Source organism: Podarcis cretensis (genome assembly GCF_951804945.1).
Source record: "Podarcis cretensis genome assembly, chromosome: 4".
Taxonomy (NCBI): domain Eukaryota; kingdom Metazoa; phylum Chordata; class Lepidosauria; order Squamata; family Lacertidae; genus Podarcis; species Podarcis cretensis.
Window position 1 is genome coordinate 58,505,288 of NC_137173.1, and position 13,158 is coordinate 58,518,445.

Sequence of the window (13,158 nt, forward strand, 5' to 3'; positions counted from 1 at the left end):
CTGCCCTCTTCTGGGTCCAAACAACCCATGCACCGGCTGTCGACCATCAATTAAACATGTGCAAAATGGTCTCTGTCTGTATTTTTAAAAATCTATAAATAAAGATTTTGTAAAAGATACAAAAATGTTCTATATATTTGGAGAGAGGAGTCTTTTGGTGACACTACAGATTGGTGACACCACAGATTGCAGCAATCAGGACCATCCAGAGCCAATTGCTGATGCAAACTTGCAAAGCCCTCTTTCCTGTGGTGTTTACCCCAGAAGATGAATGGCATGTTTGCACTGAATGCAATGAGAGAGATTTCATATTGGCCTCGCTGCTCTGGAAGTGTTACATCTGATTTCACTGCCAGATTTCAGTATCAAGTTATCGCCAGTTTAAAACTTGCACAGCTTACCTTGCAGACTTTTTAGGAGCTCAGATTCCTGCTAAGTCAGGCAAGTGCATACCACAGAAATGTCAGCTAGACGTTGAAATGCAGAATAGAATGAGAGGAGTGGAATCTGTGCCAGGAGACGGTCACAGGAGTATAAGATGGTCACCAGGGGCCCACAAACTGTGGCTGAGTTTAGTAGCCAACCATTCTTTTTGAGAGCCAGTGTGGTGTAGTGGTTAAGAGCGGTAGTCTCGTAATCTGGGGAACCGGGTTCGCGTCTCCGCTCCTCCACATGCAGCTGCTGGGTGACCTTGGGCCAGTCACACTTCTTTGAAGTCTCTCAGCCCCACTCACCTCACAGAGTGTTTGTTGTGGGGGAGGAAGGGAAAGGAGAATGTTAGCCGCTTTGAGACTCCTGAAGGGGAGTGAAAGGCGGGATATCAAATCCAAACTCCTCCTCCTCCTCTTCTTCTTCTTCTTCTTCTTCTTCTTCTTCTTCTTCTTCCTCTTCTTCCTCTTCTTCTTCTTCTTCTTTTCTAGTAGCCAGTTGTTAGTTAAGTCTAATCTTATTGCAATAATGCCTGCAACACTAAGATAATTTCTAGACTTATAATCAGAACTAAAGCAGTGAAAGGAATGCTAGATAGATAGATAGATAGATAGATAGATAGATAGATAGATAGATGATAGATATAGATAGATAGAGGCTACAGTACTAGCGTATGTGCTGCAAGCATTTCCATTTTCAGGGTCCCTTGCCAGCTCCTCCTCCTGTTGCCATGCTGACAGCCCAATCCTGAGCAGAGCAGAGGTTTTCAGCCTGACAACACATGGTCATTTGGCTCCTCTATCACTCTGCAGGATGAAAAATGTAAGTACTGTCGATGAGCTGGCAAGTGCATTTGTGGATCACTGATGTAATCTCTCAAATTAATACTAGCAGGGGAGACAGTTAAGAGTATCCCTTGGGAAATCAGGGCCTACCAAATTCAACCCTGTACTGGCCATAACAATAAATGATCTATCTGAATGTCTTGTCTCTGTCAAGACTTTCAGTAGATGTTGGGTTCTTGGGTGGGGGTGTTCCCCTATAGTTGAACTCATAAATTATAGTACATGCAGTCAGTGCTGGAGATAGCCTTGTGATATCTTGTTAAACATTGTGCCTTACGTTCCATACTATGCTGAAACAAGGTACGTGCTGTTTTGTCCCAGCTATGTACAGCAAAGGCATAGAATGCTAACCATCTATTACTTGTAACTGTACTATTAGGGTTTTAAGATAATATTATTTTCACAAAGTTTCTTAACATTTACAGGCAAACTAAATATTTACTATCAAAGTCCTTTGTACCAGGACTCCCTTCACACGTCAGCTACGGACAATAAGCCCAAATCACACACCACAGCCTGAGAGATAAGCATGGGAATAAGAATATTTGCATTGGTGTAGGGCATAGTCACAGAAACCAGGGATGCTGGAGGTGAGCGTGTGAGGCATTCCACTGAGGCTCTGGTGAGTGATTCCAACTTCAGTTTTGGAGTGAGAGTGCAAGATGACATGTTTGCTGAGCAGTCCACAAGACCAGAAATCTTTTCTCTATCATCACTATCTCTCTCTCTTTTTTTTAGTAGAGATAAAACCCATCCATTCTAAGAATGGCAAAACAGAGGGCTTTAGACTTAAAGATGTTTATCTACCAGCAAAACACTGTTTGAACGCTGAATAAAACACAATCTGAGGCATGTGGGAATAAGATGGCTATGCATTCATCTGGTGCACTATTCTATCTCTAACCCAACAATGAGAGAAAATATTAACAGACTTTTGATGCCCGTTGCAAAATTAGTATTGCAAGCTGAAAATGGCCATGAAGGGCAATTTTTTTAAAAAAAAACCTATTATACTATTTGAACGTTCTACAGGCACCATATTTAGGCTTAAGAGAATGGGGGGGGGGAGAGTCATCTAAAGGAGGCACTAAAAATATGCAGCAATGGAATTTTATATGGCAATTTTATATCCCACAATCCCTCTTATGTGGCCTTCCTGCCATCCTGCTCTGTATCCTGACTCCTGAGCACCCAACCAACACAATACTCACCTAACCACTCCCCATTTACACATTCAGCCACACTATTCAGACCCCACCATGCAACAAATTCCCTACATCCACATGCCCTGACAACCCACCCTTACTCCACACACCACTGGCTCTGAAATACTGTACCACTGACCTCCTATAATACTTTAATCACTCATTAGAAAACAGCTTCACCAACAGGAAGATAATATTCCTCACAAAATGCCAGGCACCAAAAGAATCTCTCCATCCAAACAATCTTATTCTCTCCTCCCACCCTTCTAATATGTGACATCCAACTCTCTCTAACTACCCATCACAATCTCACCCTAGCCTGCTGCTCTCACCTGATACCAGATACTATCAGCTCTTCTGCAGAAATATAAACCAAGCCAAACCTTTCTGGGTGCTCCTAGTGAGAGGGAACTCACACAAATGTTGCATAGATGGCACTACAGACTGGATGACTGTATAGCAGGAATGCCAGTGGACTTTTAAGCAAAGCAGAAATTTTATCTCTCTTTTCAGAGGCAGGTGTTGTTGGTAAGAGAAATGACTAAAGTAACAGGTAAAAAACATATGCAAGTATCCTAAATTACTGATGTATTTTTGTAGGTGACAGTGTTTTAAAAATTATTAACATTTGTGGCTGTGGTGGCATATTTGATGGTATCACAATACTGGAAAAAACCAAGCTGGTTTTTACACACACACACACACACACACACACACACACACACACACTATAGTGGCAGAAAAATTCACCCACCAGCTTCTCTTAATCTCTGGAAAAACAAAACAGGACTCCTTTAATGCAACATGGTCAGCTTTTATTTCTTATACAAATATCAGAGGCAGTGCAAGACCTCTTCCAGACAAGTACAGAAAAATTTGGATCGATAGTTAATGTGTCTAACATTCCATCAGTTAAATCATTCGAGTGAATAGTGAATGCTTTTAGGTGTGTACGACAGAATAAAAGTTTAATAGAGATACATCCTGCAACAAGAGCAAGTGCAGACCCCATGACTGCTGGTCATTTTTGTAATGCTGTTAATTCTGTTTTTAAAAACAATAGCCAAAAATAAAGAGGGCATCTTTTCTGTTTCTTTGCTCAGTTTCTCTCCCCCCACCACCCTTTTAGGCACTTTCTATATATAAATTGGACAATTGGGACCTGCACCCAAATGTTGTGGTGTGGAGTTTACACACTACATTTGACACCCATTTAAAAAGCATGGCTTTCTCTGATAACCCTGGAAACTTTAACCAATCACAGAGCTATAATTCCCAGAACCAACTGCAGTTTCCAGGATCCTTTGGGTGTAAATATGCTTTAAATGTATGGAATGTACACATAGATTTCTGGAGATTCCTGGTGCAAAATTTGGATATTTTTAGCACATAATACATATAATCGTGGCAGAAAGGAACAATTGTTTTTTTAAAAAATCGAAAGATATGTTTTAACTGAAAGTGGAATTCTGAGTCAGCTCCAATGACCTGGAGACACAGATGGACAGAGCATGCTCAAAGTTAATAATTTGCAAATTCTTCTGAAGCTATGTTGGACTGATCATGGATTTCATTGCATTGGTACTTCCTAGCATTTGCCACCTGTCTACTAAGCTTCAATTTCTCTTATTGACTGCTAATAATGATAGCTAAGCGGGACGCAGGTGGCGCTGTGGGTTAAAGCCTCAGCGCCTAGGGCTTGCCGATCGAAAGGTCGGCGGTTCGAATCCCTGTGGCGGGGTGCGCTCCCGCTGCTCGGTCCCAGCGCCTGCGAACCTAGCAGTTCGAAAGCACCTCCGGGTGCAAGTAGATAAATAGGGACCGCTTACCAGCGGGAAGGTAAACGGCGTTTCCGTGTGCGGCTCTGGCTCGCCAGAGCAGCGATGTCACGCTGGCCACGTGACCCGGAAGTGTCTCCGGACAGCGCTGGCCCCTGGCCTCTTAAGTGAGATGGGCGCACAACCCCAGAGTCTGTCAAGACTGGCCCGTACAGGCAGGGGTACCTTTACCTTTACCTTAATGATAGCTAAAATGGAAGCTTCATGGGCTAAGGATTTGGGGCTTTGGATCCTGTACATACTGTCTTGCATAGTATGTAAAGTGTAAATTTAAAATATTTAAAATTCCTAACATGTATAGTTTCATTAAACAAATGAGTGCTATTTTGAGAGAACAATCCTTTTTTTTGTTTGTTTGTTCTGTCATGAATTTCATTTTGGCTATCAAATTCATGATCGTAAATCCTAGAAGTGGAGGTTGTGCTTGGTAGTGTCTTTTCTTAAGCAAGCAAACTGCCTTTTTCTTGCTTCAAAGTCAAACCAGCACATAAGTGAGAGAAAAAAGGTGCTGGAAACTCATTTATCTCCTCCGTGGTCAAATGTTTCCATTGTCAGTGTAAAGCAAGCAGTCCTGAACTCTCCCCCTCAACCCCCAGCCCTGTGGTATTAAAGCTGGAGGTGGAAAAGTTGGCATTTTTGCTCCCATATGCAAAAGTGTTTTGAGTTGTACACGGAAATCGTTTGATCAAATGTGTTCAGGAGTATTTCATATGCTGTGTTGACTTGCATTGACATGGCACATTTCCCCACTGGGCTTCTTCTGAGGAAGTGTCATAAACCTATTTACATAGCACTTTGTAGTGCTGAGTAACTCTTGCAGCAAGTCCCGACAGACAAAATCTATCTGATGCTTCGGTTGAGACCAGTCCATGGGAACATTTTGTAGTGAAAGAGTCATCAGGTTAGTGACTTTTCTCTCCGATATTCATGGGATCAAGTGGGCTTGTGAAAGGGCCCTTTCAGCTATAAAAAGAAGCAAGTTATCCTAGCCTGGAGAAAGTACCCTAGTAAACAAGATTCAAATGTTACTTGTCCAAATATTTGCCATTATCTGATAGCGTGAGTAAAAGCTTGTGCAGCATAGCAATTACTGCTGGCACGTAAAACAGGACTGGAAACTCCAAGCTAGTGGAATATATACACCTCTGTAAAAGCTGTGCAGAAAGGGGATTGGGAGGATAATTTTTGCTCTTGCTAATTATTAAAGAAACATTTACATGCTCAAACACTAGAGCATAAAAACACAAGAAGAACTTGCTGGATCAGGCCAATGGCCCATCTAGTCCAGCAACCTGTTCTCATAGTTGCCAACCAGATGCCCGTGGGAATCCTGCAAACCATTCCCAGCAACTGGTATTCAAAGGCATACTGGCTCTGATGGTGGAGGTAGAACATAGCCATTGTAGTCTTTAGCTGCTGATAGACTTATCCTGCTTGGCAGTTGTTAGCAGTGGAAATAACATCTGAAGGGAACCGAACCCTGGCTTCACCATCAAAACTATTATACAATACAAAATCATCTTTAGTAGCATTCAGTTTACAGCTTCTTGTCTCTCACAGCTTTCACTTAGATCTATTTTCAGATCTATTATTTGCTGAAGTAGGGAAACTGTAGCCTTCCAGATGTTGCTGGTAATGGGCACCAGAGTCTGGTCAACATTTGGAGGGCATTTTACCAACATATAGCTTAAGTCATAATGCCAGTGAGATTTGCTCCTTTGTATTGCATTGCAGCTGAATGTCATGGACGCAGTTCCGTTTTACATTACAACACATTTTTTTACACCACGTGTTCACAGCTGCTTTGGTTTGTTTTCTGTGACATTTGAATTTTGGTTGCAAATTGTTGTTATTTGGAAGATAACAAAAATACTAACAAAAACATTATTACCTTCTGTGATCTTATCAAGTACCTTGGATCTTATTTTCTTTGTGGAAAGTGATTTTTTTCATATTGGGGAAAAATTGACTTTTGTTGGCACCCCAAACCACAGCAGGGACCTTCTAACTTCTTTGGGGCATTTTGGAGATTTGGATTTTAAATAAAATGCAGGAAGTGCAAAAATTGAAACATTTCTCCACAAGCTTGTCATACATGAAAAATGCTAAAATGTGGAAACAGATACTTTTTTGCAGATTAATCTCCTAGAGGCAACTGTATGCTATTTTCATAATAAAATTGTTGCCTAGAAGACCAAAGGGAGAGAGATAAATCCCCCAAATAAATCTTAAAGGTTGCCTAGCTCCAAAATCCTTGAAGTTATCTTTCTGTAAATTGGCAGGATTCATCCAATCAGAAAGTGCTATCGTTGCTGCATATTACATCCAATTCTAACATTTTAAAAAAGTTACAGATTGTGTTTTCATTTTGGAGGATTTTTTTTAAAGGTGCCCAGCACATAGACATAGACACAGAGACACACACAAAACCCCTAAAACTATTTGTAATTTGGCAGTCTTCCACTTTTGAGAGGGTACTATGTCTGCACCTTTCATCAAATTCTTCCAAAAAGAAAAACTACTTTGTATTTTTAAATATCCCAATAATAGTGAATGGGGGAAGAACTGTGATTTGGATTCGGCACTTGAGTCAAATCAGACAGCTTCTGAGGTGCTTTGGAACAAATATTTCACTTTTCAAAAGTGCTAAAGGGAGCTCCAAACATATTAGTATGTTTGGAACGCTTCCTTCATTATAAATGTAACATATATGGCTTTCTGTTTTCTGAACGATATCTGTGTTTTGTAATTGTATTTGTTACCTGCTCTTTTGTGCCTTAGGCTCTGCTTGGGATGAAGGGTGGTTTTGAAAGATATGTATAAAAGAATAAAACTGTATTTTATTTCCTTCCCCTTTTTTGCATTTATATCTTCTTATCGCTATGCAACTGGATGAGAGTCTGTGTAGCCACATTCCATATACAAAAACAACTGAAACAATTTTGTGTGACTTTTTGTCAACAGATCCCTCTTCCTAACTCACCTTTCAAATGCACATAAACAAAGCAATAACTCCATTAGCATCTAGTATCCTCTACCAGAGATGGATAGAACTCTTTCTGGTTCATGCAAATTTCACGTGATCTCTCCCCTGTCCACATTACTCTGCTTTTTTATAATAATAAAAATCTGCATAAAAATTTGTATTTAAATGCATCTTTAAAGACTTGTTTTTTAAAATATTATGATTATAATATATTTATCTCAAATGTCACATTTCTAAATGTATTTTAGCCTAAAGCTAAACATATTTTTCATGCATTTTGCTATATTTTAAAGTCAAGAACTGTATCACAACATGTGGATGACCGCAAAATCCAAAGGATGATTATACTTTGTTCTGCCTATTAGGAAGTTGTGGATCAGGTTAGTTTTTATTAGAATTTACAGAAATCCCTAAATAACACAACAAAATAGCTGAAAAAGAGCAAACATTGGTGAAGACTGCATTAAAAATGTAATTGTTTATTTTCACAAAAACTTATCCTTACTCAACAGGGAAAGACAACTGTTGGGCCAGGGAAAGGCCAGGTGGTTCCTGGACTCTAATAGGCCCAACAGGTTAAAGTAAAATTAATTTAATATTAGATGCAGGGGATATTCCACTTTCAAATTTTCACAGTGTTTTTAGTTATGCTAAAGGTGAACTAAATTGTGTGTCTGAAGCTAACTGAATTCACACATCTTGGAGTAATCTATGACGTTTGGTTTGTGTCACAAAGAAGATCCTATACAGAAAAGATGAACATATATCCAGGGTAGTTTATAGAAGAGCAAAGAAGTTATCTTGGGTTCACCTTCCATAGCTAGAAAACCATCTTTTTTCTGCAGCCTCCACCGTGGTACTGAAGCATGGCAAATAAAAACATCATGCAGTGATATAAAACTTAATATGATCAGGCAACAGAAACAAATGTTTACAGAGCAAATTTGTTCTGTGCAAATGTAAAAAACAATGCCTCTCATAAGAATTCGAAAAGATATGATACCGCTTTAGACATTTTCATTTTTGGCAAAGTGTGATTGGCATTGCCTTTGATGTTGTTATGTATCCAGGAGGAATTTGGAACCGAGTAGGGTTTATAGGGGGTTGTTTATTTTGAAGATTTCTATTTTTAAATTATCCTAATAAAGCTTCTGGCACAAAAGGGGGGGGCGCTTAAAACTACAGTTCTGCTAATAATAATATTGGGCTGGATCCAGTCTCACCAAGTTAAACTAAGGCCCCATTGAAATCAATCTGAAAAGTAAGATCCAATAATTTCTATTGGGACTAAGTGCACTAGCTCAGTCTTGCCTCAACCCACTGCAGTTTTCTTTGAGTGTTATTCAACTATGCTTTACTCAGCATAGACCCATTGAAATCAATGAACATGATTAAGTTAGATCCACTGAATTCAGGGGGTCAGCTGTGAGTAAAACTTAGTTTAATGCCATCCTTTATAACATTCCACCAGAGGCAATGTGTTTGGATATTAAGATTTCTGTAACCAGCTGTTAAGTGCTTAGACTGGTGGCGCATACCAACATGTACACAAGCTCAGCATCCCAAGTCAAAAATGTTCCCTCCGTACTGAATAGATGCTATCACAATGTCACAGGGTAACACTGAGATAAATGCATGGAACTTGGGTGCCAAATCACATTACAGTAATAGAGCACAGCTGAATCCTGAGTACAATTGCTCAAAAGTGGTGCTGAAACTGGGAGCAGTAATTTGAATGAATTAATCAGTGGGACATATTTAAAATAGGGCTTCCCCCCTTGATCAGATTGTCCAGTAGCTTGCTCAGGTAAAGGCTGTGTTACTGTAATAAGGAATGAAAATAAAATATTGAAGATGGCTCTGTACCTTGCCAAGCACTCCCTTGTGATTAAATAAATCTGTAATAGTGATTATGTGTGATTCTGCTGGTGAGGCTACCAGATAACAGCTTCAGAAAGTGGTGGTTCTTGACACCCAGATAACAACTATTGTTGTATTTAATGTAATACCACTGCCACCGCTTGAGGTACTGTAATCAGTTATGCACAGCACCCGCAATATCCACAGGTAACAGCTGCAATCCTAAACACTGCTGCTGGGGAGTATATTGATATAGTGATTTTACCCCTGATAGAACTACGCTACGAATTGAATTAAAAATACACATTTTATAACAGTTACAAACTACGAAGGTTTAAAATCTTTCCGTGTAACAAGCCAATGAAACACAAAGAAAACTGCAGGCTTCTAGCCTATTGCAACTGAACTTTACCAAGGCTTTTTATATTAATCCAGAAATTATTAATCTCAAACTGCTGCATTTGGCTTCTGTTCCAATTTGACAGATGATCGTTTATTAAGTGTGCTCTCCATTCTCTCTTGAGCATAGGGATGTTGCAAGTATTTTGAATGCTCATGAGCAGGTTCAAAAATGAGCTGGCCTTTATGACATTGGAATCTTTTTCATTTAAAAAAATTGAATGAATATCTCACTTTAACTTAACAACTTCTATCCTATCTATTCTATACCAGGTGTCTACATCTGCTTATATTTCCCAAATTATAACAAATCATGCTTATCTATTGGCCCTTACCACATTCCAAGTGTTCTTCTTTCTTCAAATGCTTTGATATTTGTTATGTAGAGCACAAATAGAAATAAGCATATATGCTACGTTTCATGGAGTGGAGATGTTCTGGAATGGGAGGCAATCCTTGGATTGAAAATAATAAGCTATTTGATGGAGTCAGTATCTCTCAAACTGGAAAGTGCACAGTCTCTGAAGGCATCTACAAGCAGAGCATCCTTGCTGAAGCTAAGCAGATCTGGTTGCTGTCTGGATGGTAGAGCTGCAGGAACCACATGGATTTTCCTGAGCTTCCCAGAAAGAAAGCAGAGGATAAATGTAACATACAACCTTTCAGAAAATCTAAGGAAAAAATTATCAGTAAACACCAAATGCATCAAACGGGCTGGCAGCATGGATGTCCACCTCTCCTTTGCAGTCGAGTACAAGCTTGGATTTGCAAACGGCATGTGAGTCATGAAGCTCACTTGTAAAGGAGGAGGACCATCTGCTAGTCATGAGCAGATGACAAATCTGATGCCTCAACACTGCTGCTTTTTCCAGATCTGTAAGTAAACACATTTTGTAACCTTGCTGATAACACTCTTCAAGCTTTCACTAATGGAAAAGTTTGAATTTATGCAAAGCATTGAAAAACATCTTATTTGAAATGCAGTTTTAAAAGCACCATCTCGGTTTTGATAGCAGAGATTGCGAACGTCAGCCTCCTAAGTGGAACCTGTTTTATTCAATCCATGAAAAAGTTATTCTGACTGTGACAAAGTAACGCACACTCTATGGAGACTTCTGATTTTGGAAGGAGCTAGGTGTGCTCCCTTCAGGGCACTCCTTCTCTAAAAGTCAATACATTCTCTTTTCAATGGTATGTTCTGTAGTGCAGCTCTGACCTCTGCTGGCCACAGACTTTAAAGACAACCCCAAAGGGAATAAGGCTGACTTCTTTTGTGGTTTAAAGAAAACAAGCTATATTTGTATGAAACCACAGAATTCTAGTACTAGGACATCCAGTCCAATTCTCTGCACTAAGGCAGAATCCTTTGCACCCAGACTTATTAGCCCACATCCACCAATTACTTTATCCCACATCCTTGGATTATTGCAGATTATTCCACAAGCAGAGTGCACAACCAATCAAGAGGCTCGGTGCCAGTAAAAAAAAAAGGGGGGGGGGAGAGGAGAGAACATGTGTACTCAATCAAATCCAGATGGCTCCAGCAAAGGAATGGTGCCATATGGCAACATGCCACAGGGAAAGGCGGACATACGCCCCCATGTCGGGTCACCTGCCAATTTAAAGAGGAAGAAACTAATACTACTTAATATTTACACATGTACATGTGCTTCATGCACACTGTCAGAGTAATCCGTGCAAACAGCTAGCCATTATTATTCTACTATTATGGGAGATGGAAACAGAAATGGAGATACAGCAGTTGACGGCCACCCAGTTGTAGCAGGAGGAAAAGCTGACTTACTCTATGGCAAGGAGTTTATTTGGGGCTGGAGCATTGGAAGGTGTGCACAAGGAGAGGGGAGAGCAGAAGACGCCAAGGACAGCCACGACAGCATTGACTTTGTTCCTGGACTCTGCCATAATAGGGCTTCTATAAGAACATCATGGCTTCCACCAGCAGAAAGCTTCGTCGAAATGCACTGCGTAAGAAAAGTGGCCCCACATTCAAAGGAATTCTTCCATTTGCTCAAGCTCTTGTGTAAAATTGTATACAAGTTCTTTTGCAGACCTCTTCAGGACCCATTAGAGTTTATATGCTACAGCCTTCTTCCTTTGCACATTGTTTCTCACACTATGTTTCAGCATTGCACTGTGAGAAGGCTTTTGCTTGTTTTCAGAACTTCACACAACAGCCTTAATACAGTTTCCCCTCCCACTGAAGGTTTCTTTAAGGTTAAGGAATCCAAGCTCTTGTACCAACTTTGGGCTTATCCACGCTTCTGCTTGTGCCGTACCTTGTGGTTTTCCCCTTGACCCACACCTTTCCAAGGGAAGCAATGTCAATCCAGAGAAAACCCGAATTGCTATTTATTCTGATTGAGCACTAAAGAGTGGTTTCCCCCAGGGAAAAGCAGTAGGACAACTACTACTTCATCTGCTTTTCTATCTTATAAAAAGGCATGGGAGGAATTTGAAACCTTCACTTCCAGCCTCACACCCTCTGCTTCAAACAAGGGTCCTGTGCTACAGTTTGGCACCATGTGTGCCAGGTCCACCCCCTCAGCACCAATGGAAGGGCAGGTTCTGCAATACCTTGCCCATCGTAGGTCCATGGGCAACGCAGCCAAGACCTTAACTGTCCAAGCGACTGGTATTACTTTCTTTTCCAAATGCTTATTCTCCATTGACCCTTGCTTGGGATTCTTAGTTAAGAAGGCAATGGAAGGATGGCATAGATTGACTCCCCCCAGCTCCATATAAGCGCAGACCCATAACCTTCGACATATTAAAGCAAATTTGGAGATTATTGCCATCGATTTGCTGGTCCCGCTTTGAGTACAGTGATACCTCGGGTTACATACGCTTCAAGTTACAGACTCCGCTAACCCAGAAATAGTACCTCAGGTTAAAAACTTTGCTTCAGGATGAGAACAGAAATTGTGCAGCAGCGGTGCAGCAGCAGCGGGAGGCCCCATTAGCTAAAGTGGTGCTTCAGGTTAAGAACAGTTTCAGGTTAAGTACAGACCTTCAGAACGAATTAAGTACTTAACACGAGGTACCACTGTATAGGCTCTTCAGAGCAGCATATTCTGTGGCCTTCTTTGGGGCACTTAGAATAGGTGAATGTGTGCCTGTGCAGAATAGAACAAGTGGGGCTGGTTGGGGGTGAGGCTTCTCATTAGCGATATCTCTCTTTCCCCATCCTCTGTTTACATCAATATCCGGGCTTCAAAAACGGAGCAACTGTCCAAAGGTGCTTCAGTTCACCTTCCCACATTTGGGGGTGTGGGCCCATGCCCAGTGAAGGATGTTAGGCATTTTCTTCAGTTGTACCCCAATGTTGATGGCCCCCTCTTCATTCACGAGGATGGGTCCCCCCCCTGGCCAGGAATCAATTCTCTAGGGCCATGTAAGGCAATTACCAGGTGTGGCCTGCAAGCCCAGCAGTATGCCACACATTCATTCAGAATTGGGGCAGCCACCACAGCTTGAAGCTGAGGTGCTTCTGTCAAGGATATAAAGGCCATGGGCAGGTGGTGGTCAGAGACCTACAGGAAGTATATACACGGCCACCATCAAAAACTCACAACCTA

At 40.9% G+C, this 13,158-nt stretch overlaps 1 long non-coding RNA gene across 1 annotated transcript; it reads right to left on the reverse strand.

Moving 5' to 3' along the window:
• Window positions 1-7,766: 7,766 nt before the first annotated feature.
• LOC307215338 lies at window positions 7,767-12,400 on the reverse strand. Its single transcript, XR_013838454.1, has 2 exons — window positions 9,898-12,400; window positions 7,767-8,162 (listed from the first exon to the last, which is right to left on the reverse strand). It is a non-coding gene; the product is annotated as an uncharacterized lncRNA (long non-coding RNA).
• Between the last annotated feature and the right edge of the window lie 758 nt (window positions 12,401-13,158).